This window comes from Mesocricetus auratus, unplaced genomic scaffold (assembly GCF_017639785.1).
Source record: "Mesocricetus auratus isolate SY011 unplaced genomic scaffold, BCM_Maur_2.0 Super-Scaffold_100676, whole genome shotgun sequence".
Lineage (NCBI taxonomy): Eukaryota > Metazoa > Chordata > Mammalia > Rodentia > Cricetidae > Mesocricetus > Mesocricetus auratus.
Genome location: NW_024429266.1, coordinates 131755655 through 131776883, shown reverse-complemented (window position 1 = coordinate 131776883; position 21229 = coordinate 131755655). Strand labels below are relative to the sequence as shown.

The 21229-nt window shown below is 40.4% G+C and overlaps 1 pseudogene; it reads left to right on the top strand.

The window, feature by feature from the left end:
* Positions 1–10196: 10196 nt before the first annotated feature.
* On the top strand, positions 10197–10861 carry LOC101842705 (annotated as a pseudogene).
* The last annotated feature ends 10368 nt before the right edge of the window (positions 10862–21229 follow it).

Here is a 21229-nt window from a genome sequence, read left to right as displayed (position 1 = left end):
CAACAACACAAATTGCAGAAAACCTACAAACTCGTGGAATAATGCACAACTTCACCATTCCTGCATCAAAGAAGAAGTAAAAAAGAATTTAAGACTTCCTAGAATTCAATGAAAATGAAGACACACATCCCCAAACCTATGGGACACTGTGAAAGCAGTGCTATGGGGGAAGTTCATAACACCAAGTGCCCACAAGCAGAAACTGGAGAATAGTTATACTAGAGAATTAACAACACAGCTGAAAGCTCTAGAACACGAAGAAGCAATCTCCCGCAGGATGAGTAGACGCCAGGAAATAATCAAATTTAGGGCTGAAATCAATAAAGTAGAAACTAGGAAAACAATACAAAGAATCAAAGCAAGGAAGAGTTGGTTCTTTGAGAAAATCAACAAGATAGACAAACCTTTGTCCAAACTTACCAAACAGCAGAGAGTGAGCATGGAAATTAACAAAATCGGAAATGAAAAGGGGGCCATAACAACAGACTCTGAGGAAATCCAGAGAATCATCAGGTCATACTTTGAAAACCTGTACTCCACAAAATTCCAAAATTTAAAGGAAATAGACGACTTCCTGGATAGCTATCACTTGCCAAAACTAAATCAAGAACAGATAAGCAATTTAAATAGACCTATAACCCTTATGGAAATAGAAGCAGTCATCAAAAGTCTCCCAACCAAAAAAAGTCCAGGTCCATACAGCCTCAGTGCAGAATTCTCCCAGAAATTCAAAGAACAGCTTATACTAATTCTTCTCAAATTATTCCACACAATAGAAGCAGAAGGGTCTTTGCCAAACTCTTTCTATGAGGCTTCAATAACCTTGGTCCCCAAGCCACACAAAGACACAACTAAGAAAGAAAACTTCAGACCAATATCCCTCATGAACATTGATGCGAAAATACTCAATAAAATACTGGCAAATCGGATCCAAGAACACATCAAAACAATCATTCACCACGATCAAGTAGGTTTCATCCCAGGGATGCAGGGATGGTTCAACATAAGAAAATCCATCAACGTAATCCACCATATAAACAAGCTGAAAAACAAAAATCACATGATCATCTCACTAGATGCTGAAAAAGCCTTTGACAAAATCCAACACCCCTTCATGATAAAGGTCTTGGAGAGATCTGGGATAACAGAGACATACTTAAACATAATAAAAGCTATCTACAGTAAACCAACAGCCAACATTAAACTAAATGGACAGAAACTCAATGCAATGGTACTTGAAGATCTACCCATTGTCATATGACAACAAAAGGGGATGAAGGGGATACAAATTGGGAAGGAAGAGGTCAAACTTTCACTGTTTGCAGATGATATGATAGTTTATATCAGTGACCCAAAGAACTCTACCAGGGAACTCTTACAGCTGATTGACACCTTCAGCAAAGTGGCAGGCTACAAGATCAACTCAAGAAAATCAGTAGCCCTACTATATACAGATGATAATAGGGCTGAAAAAGAAATCAGAGAAACATCACCCTTTACAATTGCCACAAACAACATAAAATACCTTGGGGTAATGCTAACCAAACAAGTCAAAGACCTGTATCACAAGAACTTTGAATCTTTAAAGAAAGAAATTAAAGAAGCCCTCAAAAAATGGAAAGACCTCCCATGCTCATGGATAGGTAGGATCAATGTAGTAAAAATGGCAATCCTGCCAAAAGCAATCTACAGATTCAATGCAATCCCCATTAAAATCCCAGCACAATTCTTCACAAACCTTGAAAGAACAATAATCACTTTTGTATGGAAAAACAAAAGACCCAGGATAGCCAAAACAACCATGTTCAACAAAGCAACGTCCGGAGGCATCACCATCCCTGACCTCAAGCTCTATTATAGAGCTATAGTCCTGGAAACAGCTTGGTATTGGCACAAAAATAGACAGGTAGACCAATGGAATCGAATTGAAAACCCAGATATTAACCCACACACGTATGAACATCTGATCTTTGACAAAGAATCTAAAATTATACAATGGAATAAAGAAAGCCTCTTCAACAAATTGTTATGGCATAACTGGTGGCTGGCATGTAGAAGAATGTGGATCGATCCACGTTTTTCACCATGCACAAAACTTAAGTCCAAATGGATCAAAGACCTCATCATAAATACAGCCACACTGAACCTCTTAGAAGAGAAAGTGGGTGGTACCCTTGAATGGATTGGTACAGGAGACAGCTTCCTGAACATAACACCACTAGCACAGACAGAGAGATCAACAATTAATAAATGGGACCTCCTGAAACTGAGAAGCTTCTGTAAGGCAATGGACACAGTCAGCAAGACAAAATGGCGGCCCACAGAATGGGAAAAATATTCACTAATCCCACATCTGACAGAGGGTTGATCTCCAAAATTTACAAAGAACCTCAGAAGCAAGTCTCCAAAACACCAAAGGATCCAATGAAAAAGTGGGCTGCAGAACTGAATAGAGAATTTTTCAACAGAGGAGTCTAAAATGGCTGAGAGGTACTTGAATAAGTGGTACACATCCTTAGCCACCCAGAAAATGCAAATCAAAACAACTCTGAGATCCCATCTCACTCCTGTCAGAATTGCTAAAATCAAAAACACCAATGACAATTTATGCTGGAGAGGATGTGGTGAAAGGGGACACTCCTCCATTGCTGGTGGGAGTGCCAACTGGTTCAGCCACTTTGGAAATCAGTATGGAGATTCCTCAGAAAAATGGGAATAAACCTACCACAACACCCAGCAACTCCACTCTTAGGAATATATCCAAAAGATGCCCATTCATACAACAAGGATGTCTGTTCCAATATGTTCATAGCAGCATTATTTGTAATAGCCAGAACTTGGAAGCAACCTAGATGTCCCTCAACCAAAGAGTGGATAGAGAATATGTGGTACATTTACACAATGGTGTACTATTCAGCAGAAAAAAAACAATGGAATCCTGATATTTGCAGGCAAATTGATGACACTAGAAGAAACCATCCCGAGTGAGGTAACACTATCACAAAAAGAGAAACATGGCATGTACTCTCTCATATAAAGATTTTACACATAGATCTGGGGAGTGCCAGCCTACAATCCCATGACCAGAGATTCTGGGAAACAGAAACTTCATTCAGTGGTTGATGGAAGAAGAGGCAGACTCCTATGGTTAAGTACTGAGCTGAACTCAAGAAAACCAGTAACAGAGAGGGAGGACAGATGACCAAAGGGATTAAGACTGGTCTGCTTTAACCCCCATAAACAGCTGACCAGACAAAGGTTAACTCTTGAATCCCAGGCATCAGCCTGGGATTCCAGCATGGGACTGATCAAGACCCGCTGAATGTGGGTGTCAGTGAGGAGGCCTAGGTAATCTATTGAACCTTGGGCAGTAGATCAGTACTCATCCTGAGTATATACATGGACTTTGGACTCCCATCCAACAATGTGAGATGTACTCTCCCCCTGAACTCTTGGGGGAGGGTCTAGGCACTGCCCTGTATGAAATGACTGACTATGGATACCCCCATGGAGGGCCTCACCTCTCTGGGGCACTGAGGGGATAATGGGGGGTTGGGGGAGGGCACAGGAGGAGGGGAGGGAAAGGTAGAAGGACCTGGAACTGACTTGTGAAGCATCCTTGTTCCTAATCTAAATTTAAACTGAAAAAAAGAAATAATCTGACCTAAAAAAAGAATTAACAGGCATAGAAGAAGGTGAAGAAAACCACCTCAAATGGGCAGAAAACCCATTCAACAAAATCAGAGAAGAAAACTTTCCCAACCTAAAGAAACCATGCCAATGAAAATACAAAAAGCTTATAGAAAACCAAATAGAGTGGGCTGCAAAAAGAAGTCCCCTCACCACATAATAATACAAACACCAAGCATACAGAATAAAGAAAGAATATTAAGGTCAGATAAAGAAAATGTCAAGTAACATACAAAGGTAAACCTTTCAGAATTATTTCTGATTTCTCTATGGAAGCCGTGAAAGCCAGGAGGTCCTGGATAGATATTCTAACAACGTTAATGCCAGTCCAAACTAGTTTACTAAGCAAAGCCTTAAATCACCATAGATGTGGAAAACAAGATGTTGCATGACAAAACCAGATCTAAACAGTACATATTTACTAATTCAGTCCTATAGAAGGTTCTGAAAGGAAAATTCCAATCCACAGAATTTAACTGCAACCAGAAAAACATAGGCAATAAATAAGCCCTTTTTACCAACATCAAAAAGAGAAAGGGGTGGAAATCCACACACAATTCCACCACCATCAACAACTCCAAAACCAACAAGAATGAGCAATCAATGGCCATTAATATCCCTCAATATTAATGGTCCTAACTCGTCTATTGAAAGACACATACTAAAAGAAAGGATAGGAAGGCAGAATCCATCCTTCTACTGCGTAAAAGTAACACACCTCAACTTCAAAGACAGATTGTACCTCATAGTTATGGGTTGGGAAAATGTTTTCCAATCAAATGGACCCAAGAAACATGCAGTGGTAGCAATCCTATTGTCTAGCAAATTAGACCCCATGAATGAGTATGTCAGTTTGGAGCTGTGGTTAATCTATGGGGCTTCTGATAGTGGATCAATATTATCTCTAGTACAAGCAGGGACTTTGGGATCACAGTCCACATAGAGGGAACTCTCTTTGCCTAGACATATGGGGAAGGTTCTAGGCCTTGCTCCAAATGATATGACAGACTTCGAAGATACCCATGTAAGTCCTCACCCTCCCTGGGGACCCAAAAGGGGATGGGATAGTTTGGTGGGTGGCAGGGGAGGAGTGGAAGAAGGGGGAACTGGAATTGACCGTAAAACAAGCTTATTTCTAATTTAAATAAAAAGGAGGAACAAACAAACCACAAACAAACAAAAATGTCTTATTAATCAGCAAACAGTAATTTACTGTGTGCACGCATTTATTAACAAAACTTCAAAAGTTGTTAAGGCATTTCATGGAATCAACAGAAGGAAGAAATAAACTATAATTATGGCTTGGGTGTTAAACATGTGTTTCCACACAAGTTTTTTTGCACTGAAAATGGGAAATTATAACATGCCAGACCTATGGTCTATGAACAAACTCTAATAACAGTTGATGGTTTTGTTATCATTTTTTAAAGATTTTTTATTTTAATTAGAAACAAGTTTGCATTACATGTCAATCCCAGCTCCCTTCCCTCGTCCCATGGCCCTCACCAAACCCCTCAGTCTCCCTCTTAATACCCACTCCTTTCCCCTGGGAGGGTGAGTCTGGGGTCCACGCATTCCCCCTTGTTCAGGTCAGCTGTTTCTCTGGGTTTCAACAGCCCAGTCTTGACCATTTTGCTCATTACTCCTCCCTCTCTATCACAAGGTTCCAGGATTTCAGTTCAATGTTTAGCTGTGGGTGTCTGCCCCTGCTTCCATCAGTCATTGCTTGAAGGGTCTAGGATGGCATATAAGGAAGTAGTTGAACTCATTGTCAGGGAGGTGCATTTAAGGTAGTCTCTCCACTATTGCTTAGTTTGCCAGTTGGTGTCATCCTTGTAGATCTCTGGAAATCTCACTCATGCCAGATCTCTCCTTAAAACTAATGACTCCATCTATTATGGTATGTCTTGTCCTGCTCTTCTCTATCCTTCACCTGACTCGACTCAACCTTCCATGTCCTCTTCTTTCCTCTTCTTCTACCCCTCTCTTTTCCAGGCTCCCTCTCACATCCCCCATGCTCCCAATATGCTCAGGAGATCTTGCCTCATTCCCTTCCTCTGGTGTACCATGTATATATCTCTTAGGATCCTACCTGTTTCCCAGACTCTCGCAGTGGTATTGTTGGCTAGCACTCCTCTGTGGAATCTCTATACTGATTTCAACTTTGACTTACTAGTTGGCACTCCAACCAGCAGTGGAGGCGTGTTCCCCTTTCTCCACATCCTCTCCAGCATAAACAGTCATTGGTGTTTTTGATTTTAGCCATTCTGGCAAAGGTACAATAGTTTCTCAGTGTTGTTTTGATTTATATTTCCCTAATGACTAAGGTTGTTGAGTAATTTCTTAAGTGGATTTCAGCCATTTTTGGTTCCTCTATTGAGAATTCTCTATTTAGTTCTGGATCCCCATTTTTATTTGGATTGTTCAGGGTTTTGGTGACTTGGTTCTTGGGTTGTTTTTATATTTTGGAGATCAGCCCTCTGTCAGACGTGGAGTTGGTGAAGATATTTTCCCATTCTGTGGCTGCTGTTTTGTTTTGTTGACTCTATCCTTTGCCTTCCAGAAGCTTCTCTGTTTCAGAAGGTCCCATTTATTGATTGTCTATCTCAGTGTCTATGTTACTCTTGTCATCTTCAGGAAACTGTCTCCTAAGACAATTGGCTGGATTAATGTTGAGGTCTTAGTTCCATTTCGACTTAAGTTTATGCATGGCAGTAGTTAAGGATCTATCTGCAATCTTCTTCATATCGCCTTCTAGTTATGCCAGTACCATTTATTGAAGATGCTTTCTTTTTTCCACTGTGTAATTTTAACTTTGTCAAAAATCAGGTGTTCAAAGTTGTGTGGATTAATACCAGGTCATTTAGTTTGATTCCATTTGTCTACCTGTCTGTTTTGTGCAAATACCAAACAGTTTTCATTACTATAGCTCTATTGCAGAGATTGAAGTCAGGGATGGTGTTGCCTCCTGAAATTCATCTATTGTACAGGGTTGTTTTGACTGTCCTGGTTTTTTTACATTATTTATGATTTATTATTATTATTATTATTATTTTCTTTCCTGGGTTTTTTGTTTTTCCATATAAAGCAGAGTATTGTTCTTTCAAGGTAGTGAAGTATTGCCCTGGGATGTGGGTCAGGATTGCATTGAATCTGTAGATTGCTTTTGGTAGGATTGCCATTTTTACTATGCTGATGCTTCCTGTCCAAGAGCATGGGAGATCTTTCCATTTTCTGTTACCTTCTTTAATTTCTTTATTTAAAGACTCAAAGTTCTTGTCATACATGTCTTTCACATATTTGTTTGGATTAAACCAAATATACTTTATGTTGTTTTTCATTATTGTAAATGTTGTTGTTTCTCTGATTTCTTTCTCAGCCCATTTGTCATCTCTATAAAGTAGGGATACTGAGTTTGTTGAATTAATCTTCTATCCCGCCTCTTTGCTGCCAGGTGTTTATAAGTTGTTTCAAGGTATAATTTTTTGGTCCATTTTTGTACATTATCATGTCACCTGCAAGCATTAGAAGTTTGACTTTTTCTTTTCGAATTTATCCACTTAATCTCCTTTTGTTGTCTTAATGCTCTAGCTAGAACTTCAAGTACCATATTGAAGATATATATAGAGAGAGTGGACAGCCTTGTCTTGTTCCTGATTTTAGAAGAATCACATTGAGTTTCTCTCCATTTAGTTTGAAGTTGTCTGCTGGCTTGCTATATGTTGCTGTTATTATATTTATGTTTGTTCCTATTATCCCTGATCTCTCCAAGACCTTTATCATGAAGAGATGGTGCAGTTTGTCAAATGCCTTTTCACCATCTGTTGAGATGATCATGTGGTTTTTCTTTCTCAATTTGTTTATATAGAATGCCTTGGCAGATTTTCATATGTTAAACCATCCCTGCATCCCTGTGATGAATTCTACTGGATCATGGTGTATGATTTTTCTAATGTGTTCTTGGATTCGATTTGGCAGTATTTTATTGAGTAGTTTTGCATCTATGTTCATGAGGGAGATTGGTCTGTGGTTCTTTTTCTTTTTTTATCATTTTTTATTTTAATTTTAAATAGCTTGTTTTACATGTCAATCCCAGTTCCCTCTCCCTCCCCTCCTCCCGCACTCCCCTTCCCCCCACCCTCCCACCCTATTGCCAAATCCTTCCACATAGGGGATATCTAGAGTCTGTCACCTCACTCTGGGTAGGGTCCAGGCACTCCCCTAAGAGTCCAGGCTGAGAGAGCATCCCTCTTTGTGCTATAGGCACACGATGACAGTTTGTATTCCAGGGATAGACACTGATCCACTGCTCAGGGTCCCATAGGTTGCCCAGGCCTTCTCGCTGACACTCACATTTGGGGGGTCCAGATCAGTCCCATGCTGGCCTCCCCACTGTCGGTCTGGGTTCCAAGAGCTCTCCCCTGTTCAGATCAGCTGTCTCTGCTGGTTTTGCCAGCCCATTCTTTGCCAATTTGCTCATCACTCCTCTCTCTCTGTCACTGGGTTCCTTGGGTTCAGTTCAGTGATTAATTGTGTGTTTGCCTCTGCTTCCATCAGTCACAGGATGACGGCTCCCGGATGGTTATAGACATCAAGTTCATTATCAGGAATGGGCATTCCCATAAGTTTGGTATCCCATAAGTTTGGATATTTTATGTCTACAGACTCTAATGCATCAGACCACACTGTGGAAACTTGATACATAACCAAGTCCTTTACGGCTTTAAATATTATCCATAATATAACACGGAATTAAAAAAATAATTTTAGTCCCAATCCTTTCTCCTTGCATGCTATGAGAATCACACGATTAACAGCAGGAGCCTTTGGATTTGTTAGACCCCAGTCTCTATGTGCCCAATCTTTATGAGCAGCAGTAAATGTCATGAAAGCAAAATCTGAAATCACTGTAGCTGTCATAAAGCAAAGTAAATGGTTTAGCAAAGAAAAAGAGCACATGACTGCTTGTTATATACTTACTGGGACAGTTACCCATCTGTCATGTCATTGACAGTGATATTGAAACTTTCTCAATGTACACATGGTCTCTCTCTTATGGTATGTTAGCAGCTGACAGAGGAGATTTGAATGTGCTTATCAGAAATAACATTTTATACCTAAATAGTAGATGTATAAAAGTATATATTTATTGAAAAGTAAGAGGGAAGTACAAATTGCTTAAATGCATATTTAATTTTCAAAAATATTCTTGGCTTTATGCTAACTTGTTAACATATAAATAACTTCAGATATCAAATGCCATGAGCTGCTTTGTAACCAGTTGATTAGTGATGCACATTTTTGAGAGATTATCTGCATGCCCAGATTATACTGGCCTAGAACTTTCTATGTACCCAGGCTTGCCTCAAACTCTGATGCTCTTACTTTTGTCTGCCCAGTTCTGTGAAAGAAGTTGTGTATGGTGACTCCCTGCCATGGTATTTATTTATTCCTTTCTTTTTCTTTATACATAATACTGGGGTTATAATTTAGTTCTTATATACACTTTCAGAGTTCACTAATCAGGAGTCTAGACATTTTCTCTGATTTCTGTTATTGCTATTGATTTTCATTCATACTCAATCACTTTTTCCTCTTTGGATGTCAGTCATCTCTGATATTGAGGTCTATTAGTCTCTGTAAAACTCTTATTTGAATTAGAATGGCTGCGACCCCTTCTGGGAAGGTCCTTTCCTGTTTAATATAATGGCAAGACCATCTTAAACCAGTTTCAATATTGCTAATTTCTAGATTACTGTAGAATATGTATTTCTTGACTAAACACTTTTGACAGCATTTGTTTACATCCCTGACTTCTTGAAGAAATTTTGTTTCTTTCATTCCCCTATTTAGAGCCTTCTTTACATTCCCTGAGATTGTAGGGAGGATGTTGGGATTGCCTTTGCTTCAATATTAAAGTTCCTCTGATCTCAGTTTTAAATTAATTCCCCCAGCATGTCCACAGAGCAAACATGGGCTTTTCTTTGCATCTCTGCTCCATGTTTGGTCCAGAAACTGGATTTCAAATGCCTGAGACACTATTCATTGTCCTTAGTATAAGAGTGGCTTTGGAGAGAGGAGATATTGTGAAAAATTGGCAACAATTCTCTCATTATTTTTGGCTTTTCTCTTTTCTTCCTTCCAATTTTTTCTTTCTTTTATTGTATGTTTTCTTACTATACATTACCTAATTTAAGGCTATAAAATTTCAAACCTATCATTTTTACAGGGCTGTCAATCTGAGATATCTGTTACTATTTATGCAAATATCAAATATGAATTGGATTTTAACCAAAGCTTCTATTAGAGAACTTAGCAAGCCAGTATCTGTGATGGTATTTTGCCAGTTGGTTGACCAGCCACTCACACACAACTGCCCAGACATCTGCTTTTGTATTTGCTGACTGCTTTGCATGGGCAGCTTCAACCTAGCCCAGCTGCTTGTAGTTTATAAACCAGGCCTTGATAGGAGAATTAAGCAGCTTTGGACAGGTAGGGGGAGCAAGATGGAGTCACAGACCCAGGTCCTCATGTCCCTTCTCTTCTGGGTGTATGGTGAGAAATTTCAAAGTATTAAAATATTTTCAGAGTCGCTTCTCTGTATAAAAGTAATTGATAATTTGTGCCAGGGTGTACTAATTTTGTGCAACAATACTCTGACAATATGACACTACAAAGGCATCAGATGACCAATTTCATGTATACTAAATTTGTGAGTGATGTTTTTAACATGATCATTATTATTCCTGATTCCAGGTTCCTGTGCAAATATCGTGATGACCCAGTCTCCATCCTCCCTGGCTGCGTCAGCAGGAGAGAAGGTCACCATCAGCTGCCAATCCAGTCAGAGTCTTTTATACACTACAATTCAGAAGAACCTCTTGGCCTGGTACCAGCAGAAACCGGGGCAATCTCCAAATTGCTGATCTACTGGGCATCTGCTCGGCACACTGGGGTCCCTGATCGCTTCATAGGCAGTGGTTCTGGGACAGATTTTACTCTCGCCATCAGTAGTGTCCAGGCTGAAGATCTGGCAGATTATTACTGTATTCAGACTCATAGTACTCCTCCAACATTGCTTCAGTCTCCAACAGAAACTTCCTCTGAGAGTCTCACCAGATGCCTGCACCACATACAGCCCTGGACTTGCACACTTCCTCCTCCTACCTGAGAGCCCAAACACTCAATGAATACTCATGAAAATGTTTGTTGATCCCAGCAAAAATAATGGATTCAATGTCTCTTATATCTTTTGGTATGAAAAACCTTTATGGAAAAGTTCAAAGGAGAATTCAGTATTATCATTATATTCCTTCTGTAATACATTATCACAAACTCTGTTGTTTGAAAATGAGGAACTTATTTTTTTAAAGTTCTGGACTAACAAAAGACTCTGTGGTCTTAAGTGGTGATGAAGGTAAGCTGTATTTTGGTTTGGAATCTCTAGGAAAGATTGCTTCTTGCTTTTTCTAGATCCTGTAGTGCTTTCTTACTTATACTGGTGCCCATTTCTTCTGGTTTTCTTTTCCTTTCCATATGAACTTTTAACTTTTATTTTAGTTTAGATAATTGCCTTGCATTTTTGTATATTAATGGGCACATTTCTACATGCAACTGTGATGTGTCATATTCTTGGTGGTCAGAGGATACTTAATCTTGCTTGTCTCTTTTTAATTTGTTTTCTGGGGATTCAACTCAGGCTTGCCATCAGGCTTGGTAGCAAATGTCTTTGTCATCTGACTTTCTTTTTCATATATAGAAGTTTATGTTTGTGATTCTTTTAAGATTTTTTATAGAATTATTTTCAAGATAAATAATAAAGCAATTGGCCTTTTTTTGTAACTGCAAAATGCAGGCTGCCATTAAAAGACCTGAAAAGAATAGCGTTCTTGCATTATTTGTAATAGCTAGATCCTGGACACAACCTAGAGGCCCCACAACTGAAGAGTGATAGAGAAAATGTGGTACATTTACACAACGGAGTACTACTCAGCAGCAAAATACAATGGAATCTTGAAATTTGCATGCACATAGATGACACTAGAAGTAACCATCCTGTGTGAGGTAACCCAGTCACAAAAAGACAAACTTGGTATGTACTCACTCATATATGGATTTTAGACATGGATCAGGGGAATGTCAGCCTACAATCCCAGTGCCAGTTAATCTGGGAAACAGGGAGGTTCCCAAGACATATGCATGATACCCCTGAGAATTGGAATGAGGAAATATTTCCTGATCATATTGGGAACATGGGGAGGGGAGAGCAAACCATAAAAAAGAGAGGGGGATAAGAGGAGAGGAGAAGACATGGTGGAGCAGGAAGTTCGAGTCGGGGTAAGAATAGAGGAGAGCACGATGAGAGATACCATAATAGATGGAGTCATTATTGGTTTATGTAGAGAGCTGACACTAGTGAAATTTCCAGAGATCTACAAGTATAACACCAACTGGCAAACTAAGCAATATCGGACAGACTACCTTAATAGCCCCTTCTTGATGATAAGATTGATGACTACCTTATACGCCATCCTAGATCCTTCATCCAGTGACTGATGGAAGCAGAGGCAGATACCCACAGCTAAACACTGAACTGAACTCCTAGAACCCAGTGTCAGAGATGGAGGTGTGATGAGCAAATTGGTTAAGACAGTGCTGGTGAAACCCACAAAGACAAGTGACTGAACAAGAGGAGCTCTTGAACCCCAGACTGATGGCTGACAGCCCAAAAGGGGACTGATCCAGACTCCATGAATGTAGTGTCAGTGAGGAGGCCTCAGCAATCTCTGAGCCCTTGAGGAGTAGATTAGTGTTTACCATGGTGTACAATGAACTTTGGGACTCCACCCCACATGGAGGGATGCTCACTCAGCCTAGACACATGGGGAAGCACCTAGGTCCTGCCCTGGACAAATGACAGACTCCAGAGATCCTCCCATGGAGGGCCACACCCTCCATGGTGAATGGTGTGGGGATTGGGTGGGGGTCTGGATGGGCTGGTGGAGGAACGAGGAGAGGTGGAAGAGGGATCTGAGATTGACATGTGAAAAATGCATGTTTCAAATTTAAATAAAAACATATACTGAGAAAAAAAGAATTGTGTGCTTGCCAACACAGAAAATCTATTAACAAGTTGCTTGATTATGAAGTATGTGGATTCTTTGAATAAATTGTTTTATCACCTGATATACATAAAATATTTAATGATGTAAGGGAGATGAAAAACATGTTCTTTTCTACCTGTATTCATTAAAATCATTCACTTGAAAAACAGAATGTAACCACATTGTAATTCCTATATTGCCTAAAAATTTTGTTGGGGTATAAAAGCTGTAGAAAAAAGTATACAGTAGAAAAAACAGAAAAAGTACATAGAAAGAACATGAGAGAACATATAATTTACAAATAGTGTGAGTACGTTTTTCTCTAAACTCCCTTTAACATAATAAAGCTACAGAAGAATAATGAAGGAAACCATAAAGATACTGTGTGAGTGGCTTTTCCTTTACACACTCGGATAAAAAGTTTCAATGTACACCAACTCCATAGATTCCCTTTGAGCCCTGAATTATGGGTTCAATACATATTCTGGTCAATATCTAGAAGGGTAATAGGAACCCCTTATGCTTAGTATAAATTATGAAAAGCTGACATCTATAAGAACACCGGAGTATCTGTCATTTTTTCATAGTTTGCACCTTTTTTAAGATCTCCTGGTATTTAGTCTATGAAACAATTTACAAGAATAAAATAAACATGTATTCGAAGTAGTCTTTCTCTGACAGTGAATTAAAATTTATAAAATTATGCTGGTGAGACTTCAGGGATCTAGCTTCTGACATTGCTAAGAGACACAATCTCCCAGCAAAGTCCTTGATCCTCTGACTCCTTCAACATTTCCTCCTTCTTTTCACAATGTTCTCTGAGACTTAGGTGTGGATATGCTTTGTAGATATTTCTATTATTACTGGGCTCTACAGCTCTGTATTACAAGTGGTTGTGGCTTTATTCTATAAATTTTCCATATATTGCAGATCAATTTTCCTGATGAGTAGTCAGGACTACTGATATCTTTGTTATGAGATCAAATTATTTACAGTTTATTAGGTGATTGTGCTCATTTAGTAATATACAATATTTAAACTCTTCTTCAAGATTCATAACTTCAGTAGGTCTTGATAGTTAGTGAGGCCTCTGGTACCAGCCATGATTTCCCTCTTGTTTAGCAGATCTTTAAGTTCAATTAGGTACCTGTTGGTTACAATCTAGTTACACATAGCTTTCTTGACCAAGTAAGGTTAACATAGAATGGTGGACTTTGGCATTCATAGGTGTGATAGCTGGGTAGGGCTGTTGCTTGCTTCATTCCTTTGGACATTTACATGTTACATTTTGGTTATCATTAATTATTTTCCTCATGGAGGATGCATTCAAGTCAAACCCAGGACTAGAGCTCTAATCTTGTGTCTGAAGTACATGTTGTATGAAGTGTACTATTACTTATGAAAATTTTAGTGCAACCTCAGGCATGTAAGTTTGTAAAGTAGGTATAGAAGATACACATTAACTGATAACCAATTATGAAGAAATTTGTTTTTAAACCATTTTGTTATTTTATAATGTTATTGTTTACCAATAATGAAAGCAAATCTACATGTTAGTTAAATGAGTGTGCTTGCTCATTTTTATAAAAGAAATTGATCTAATCTGAATATCCTATTTCACAATATGTAGCATTACTTCAATATATTTCAGAGTTGGTAGGGTACTGTTATTTTATAATTATCAGTGCTGAGATTCCTACTTCACATTCCTATACTAGAGGAAGTGGAAGAAGTATACTTAGTGGCATTTCAGGAATTTTTGGAAATTGTTTCCTAATCCCAGCATAAACAATTAGCATGTTTTTACTTAAGTTAAATCAGATACTCAATCATAAGCTTTATTTTTTCATTTTTTAAATTTAAATTAGAAACAAGCTTGCTTCACATGTTAATCCCAGCTACCTCTCCCTCCCATCCTCCCCCACTCCTTCCCCCAGAACCTCCTGCCACCCACCCAATCCTCACTCAGTTCCCCAGGGAATGTGAAGTCCTCCATGGGGGATCTCCAGAGTCTCATTTCATTCTGGGTAGGGCCTAGGCCCTGTCCTAAGAGGCCAGGCTGAGAAAGCATCCCTCATTGTGGAATGGGCACCCAACATCCATTTGTATGCCAGGGATAAATACTGTTCTACTACCAAAGGCCCCAAAGATTGCCTAGGCTTCCTCACTAACTCCCACATTCAGGGGATCTGGTTAAGTCCCATTCTGGTCTCCCAGCCATCAGTCTGGGATCCAAGAGCTTCCCTTTGCTCAGGTCAAACACAGCTGTTTGCTTGTGTTCTACAAGCCTAGTCTTGAACCCTTTACTCATCAGTTCTCACTCTCTGTAATTGAATTCAAGCAGTTCAGTTCAGTGTTTAGCTGTAGGAGTCTGTCTCTGCTTCCTTCAGTAGCTGGATGAAGGTCTGTACTGTATTGTGTTGTTTGTGTGTGTGTGTTTATGTGTGTGTGTGTGTGTGAGAGAGAGAGAGAGAGAGAGGGAGGGAGAGAGAGAGAGAGAGAGAGAGACCTTAAATTTAATTTATAAATCCTAGATTTTTCTGGGTTTGAACTGAGGGGGGCTAGCTCAAGAGGTTTCAGAGAATAATGTTAGTATGTTACCTACAGATTATTCTTGTGAAATTTTGGTGAAGAATGTGCCTGCGTTTGCCATTGTCTGGAAAAGCCTGCCTGAGACTGAAGTGATAGATTTGGATTAAATCCATTGACAGGGGAAATAGACTATGATGATGAAACCAACAAAGACAGCTGACCGGATAAGGGTTAGCTCCTGAGTCCTAGACTGACGACTGAGAGACCAACAGGAGACTGATCCAGATTCCTTGAATATAGTGTCAGGGAGGAGGCCACAGAAATCACTGGGGCCTTGGGTAGAAGACAGTGTTCACCATGGTTTATGAATGAATGTTGGGAGCATATTCCAAATAGAGGGATGCTCTCTCAGCCTGGACATATGTGGAAGGGCCTAGGTCCTGCCTAGGATGAAATGACAGACCATGATCCCCTCCAAGGAGGGTCTCACCCTCCCTGGGGGATGATGTGGGGATTGGGTGGGGGGCTGGTGGAGGAACAGGGGCGGAGGGGTGGGAGAGGGAGCTGGGACTGACATGTGAAACATTCACGTTTCTAATTTAAATGAAAGCATATATTGAGAAAAGAAGAAAACAGCATTTTATAGACCGTGCCATGTGCTTATTAATGGTAACTCTAGTGAAGACATATAATGACAAGGAGCAAGCTGAGCAAGAAAAAATATACAATGTAGACTAATGTGAGGAGCAACAGGAAGTGAAATGGAATAATGTCCTGTGTTCAAGGAGACAGATAAAGAAATGCAATAAAAGGAGTAGTGACCTCAGGGCAAGATCTTACCCTGCTAAGTTTCCAACTTGGGAAAAGAATTAAAGAAAAGCTTAGAGGCAGGTGTGGTTGTACATACCTTAAATCCCAGTACGGGAAAGCAGGGGCTGGCAGATCTCTGAGTTTGAGGCCAGTGCAATCTACAGAACAAGTTCCAGGACAGCCAAGCTTGGGCAGTAAAGAAACCATGGAAAGCAGAAAGCTGGTAAAGATGTAATTTAACGAGGGGATCCTGTTCCAGCCCTGGAAAGCAGCAGAATATGGCAGCTTTGGCCATGTGGTGCTGCCTTTAAAATCAAGGACAGAAGAATGGGGTTATAGAATATCCCTCTGAGACTACATAAGGAAAGCTGCTGAGGCCAGGCATGGTTCAGGGGTATTCCTGCATTAAGCTGTAAAGTTGAAGCCTGGAATTTCTTAGAAACCCCAAGATGTTAGAAATGCCAGAACCATGGGGTGTAATGTCAGGACCCATAGAAATGGCTCCACTTCATCCTGACTCAAGGACAGGCCTGTTCACAGGCTCCAACAGTTCATAGATGGGGTGAACCAACTCATAGCCCTGGTTCGGAGGAGCCTGGTTGGTCACCCCACCAGCTCCCCCTTATCTTCACCACCAGGATGAGCATCTCTCCAACATGCCCTTCCAAGCTCAACTAATGCAGCAAGTGTCAGATCTATTTCTCCAGATCTCATGCCTTCAGGTTGGGCTCAGCACTACCCACACTACCAGGGCCAGCTCTAGTATGTTGCTCAGGCAAGTGCAGTGTCCAATCTCCTGAGGGTTACAGTTGGTGAGATACAGTATCAGCTTTCCTGCTCTCATGCTCCTGAGGCCATCTCTCTTCTCTGCAGCAGGTGGTAGGAGGTGAAGCAGGGACACCATCTTTCCCTTGCCCATGATACCACATGGCAGATCAGGCAAGACAGGGCCAGCTCTCCCACTCTTATGCCCTTAGGGCCAGGTTATCTGCATCCCCAAATGTGCTGCCCATGAAAGGTGCAGGTCCCAGTCTTCTAAGTCCTGCGATAGCCAGTGAGGGTCAGGGCCAACTCTCCCTAAATGATTCAGCAAGTAAGGGGCAGGTACCACTTTGAGCTGCCCTATACTCAGAGCCTCCAGTGGTAGCAGGAGGCACAGACATGAACACAGATTTTGGTTGTGGCAGAGGCATGGACCCAGACATGGTCCATGGTAGCAGCCCAGACCAGGATTTCACCACGGACCCAGATGGGAAGCAGGTTACACAATCAGCCTGTTACTGTCTTCATCTTCAAATCTGCCTCTCTCCACAGGACATGAGCCATTCTTCTTTGTTCTCTCTCCCATACCCCACCATATTTTTGTTCACAATAAAGATGCCTTGCAGCACCAAGAAGGCCTGTAGTTTCTTCTACCCATATGAGCCAAGCATCCCCAGGAAGATGTGTGTGTCCTTCACTTTCCCAGTCCTCAATTTTGGCGTTTTTGTAAGGTATATTTTTCATCCTTTATTATTTATATTCTTGTGACAGGGTCTCTCATGTATCACAGAGTTACCTCCAATTGTATGTGCATCAAAGGATGGCCTACAATATGTAATCCTCCTGTCTGTACCTACTGAGGACAGTAATAAATGTGTGAGCCACCATATGCAGGTCTATAATCAAATCCAGAGCTTCATGCGTACTAGGTAATTGTTCTATCAACTGAGCTACATTGCCAGTCTCATTTATTTTTTTCTCAATTGTTCCTATTGGGTTTTAGTTGTTATAAGAAGGGAAGAAAAGCAATCATGGATTTACTCTACTATGACAGATACTGGAAAGTTTGCCTTCTATTTATTGCTCTTTCACAGCTTGGTCCCCCAACTGACTCCCACATTCAGGGGGCCTGGTCCGGGCCTATCCTGGTTCCACAGCTGTCAGACTGATGTCCCTGTGCTCCCACTTGCTCAGGTCAGTTGTTTCTGAGGGTTTCCCCAGCATGGTCTTGGCCCATTTGTTCGTCACTCCTCTCTCTCTAAAACTGGTTTCCAAGAGTTCAGTTCAGTGTTTAGCTGTGGATACTTGCTTCTGCTTCCATAGCTACTGGGTGAAAGCTCTAGGATGACAATAATGTGTTCATCAATGTCATTAATGTGGAAAAGCATTTAAGGTAGCCTCTCCACTATTGCTTAGACCTTTTATTTTTTCTTTAAATTAGAAGCAAAATTGTTTTACATGTCAGTCCTAGTTCTGTCTCCCTCCTCTACTCCCCTGCTCCCCACCAATCCCTTATGCAATCACCTTTCTGCTCCCCAGGGAGCATGAAGCCTTCTGTGGGGGATCTTCAAAGTCTGTCATATCATTTGGAATAGGGCTTTGGCCCTCCCCTCATGTATCTAGGCTGAGATAGTAGGCCTCTATATGGCATGGGCTTCCAGAGTCCATTCATATAATAGGGATAAATACTGATCCACTACCAGAGGCCCCATAGATTGCCCAGGCCTCCTAACTGATACCCACATTCACGTGGTCTGTATCAGTCCTATGTTGATTTCTCAGCTATCAGTCTGGGATTCATGAAGTCCCCCCCTCATTAATGTCATCTATTTTTGTGGTTTTCTCCAGTGTGGTCTTGATCCCTTTGCTCATCATTCTTCCCTCTCTGCATATAGATTCCAGGAGTTCAGCTCAGCATTTAGATGTTGGTATCTGCTTCTGCTTCCATCAGCACCCGGATGAAGGTGCTAGGATGGCATATAAAGTAATCATCAATTTCACTATTGGGGAAGAACATTTAAGGTATCTCTCCACCATTGCTTAGATTTTTAGCCATCCTTGTAAATCCATGGATATTTACTTACTGCCAGATTTCTGTTTAAACCTATAATGGCTCATTTTATTAATGTATCTGTTTTCTTGCTCTCTTTCTGTATTTTTACCTCACCTGAATCTTCCTGATCCCTCAAGTTCTCCTCTGCCCCTCCTCTTCCTCCTACCTCCATCCCAGGTGCTCCCAATTTGCTCAAGAGATCTTGTCTCTGTCCCTTTCTCCAGGTGTTGGTGTATGTCTCTCTTAGGGTCCTCCTTGCTTCCTAGCTTCCCTGGGGTTGTGAATTGTAGGCTGGTTATTCTTTGTGTCTAATATTCACTTATGAGTATAGTTCTCAAGTTTGATTGGGAGACATAGAGATGTGAATTAGTATCCAAAATAAATTCTAAAAGAAATGGAAAATAACCACTCTCCTTGATGATAACATGACAATGTAAACTTTGAGAATTTTCTCCAGAGAAGTAAACATCTGTGTTGGGTAACTGAAACATCTGGGGCATTCATCCAAAGTGTAAGCAGCAATGAAGTGCAGTTTGGATTGTCCTCAGTTCTTTCCTGGACTGATGGAAAACTTACAGTATTCCTCTGGTGGTCATTGAACATGGCCACGAACACAGAACAGACATTATATGACCTTCAATGTTACTATTTCTATCGGTGCATTTGTAGATTTCAGTTTAAATGTGTGGTTATGGGAACACATGTAGATGACAGTGATAGAAACAGGAGCACTGAAGAAGGGGAAGAATCAGTGTAAAGGAACAGGAAATTATGCTGTTAACTTCATGTAAATGATAACATGCTAATGAAGCTCTATGCAATAGGAGACATACATTTGAGATGGTATGTAACTGTCTTCCTGTGTATCATATAGTGTTTAGCATGGGTTGGTATAAACTCATGTTTCTCTGGCCTTAGCCTCTCAAATTGTGGTCCATGGTCAGGAAACTGACAAGAGGTGTGACTCTTGAAATCTCAGTATGTGGCAGGTTAAGAATAATAATAATATTGGGAAATATCTTAAGAAAAAGGGATAGGAATGCCAGCCAAAATGGTTTTTATAGCAACTCTCACCATCAGCAGCCATCCTGCCAGTAAATCTCAATGCATTTGGAAGTGATTGTAACTTATAGCCTTATCTGTATACTACATATTGTGGAATTCTAGATACATTTTTGAATGTGTGCATAAATTAAAACATACTCTAACAGAGCATGGAACTAACACTACTTCCAGTTGTTCCCTCTAGGAGAAGCTATGAACAGTAGGCTTCTTCAGCGGGAGACTAGAGAGGAGTAAACGGGGTATGGGGGAACTGGTTTACCTAGAGTGTCTCTCTGCCTCTGTCTGCAAAAAGGATGGCCACAATCAGATGTAAGGTTGGAGGCATTTAACCAGAGTTCTAATAGCAAGTCGTTTTGTCTGATACTGACAAAATAAGGAACAACACCAAGAGAACTCAGTAGTGTGCTGTGTGTTTGTGTATGTGTGTGCAATATTGATTAAAGAAGAGGTCATTAATTGAAGGAAGTTGGAGGCACAGAGAAGGAGTTGAAATAGAAAGACATGGGTTGAAAATGATATAAATGCACTACTCATGTATCAATTTCTGAATAAATTAAATGACTTTTTAATCAATATTTGATTACTTTTATTTTCATTTATTAACTTGTGTATTTGTCCAATCTTCCAGCTTAAAACCAATGCTAGCTGTTATCAGTTCTTATACCTCCCATGTAAGCGTCCTTCTAACTTATAGCCACAAAGCTGTAATACCCCAATACTCTTCCAGTGACCATCATCAATTTCTAACCGCACTACATTGATACCTACCTGACCCAGTCTCAGAGAAACTTCCACCTTGAGGTCTTTAATGCACAGAAACTCATCTTACCTTTTAGGAGAATACTCTGAGTTCCCGGTGACCCCCTCTTCCACTTTCCCTTTAAAAGAAGGAAAATTAGCCATCCATAATACTGACAGGTATCAAGGAAACAAATGAGTCTACGAATCTGTTTGCACATCTGAGATTGTGCCATAATGAATGATCATATCCTAGATACAACTGTACCAATAAAATAATGTGATGAAACAAGGGATATTAAAAATAACATGCATCTTTCAAGACTCAAGATTAATGTACTCCTATTTCCCCAGAGAAACACACATTCTTCCTGCAAAAATATGCTCATTCATGGTCTGCCCTGAGACACCTGAGGTCTCTGATCTCTTGTTGATTAACTGAACTGAACCAGGCCGGCAGCTGTGCACAGGCCCT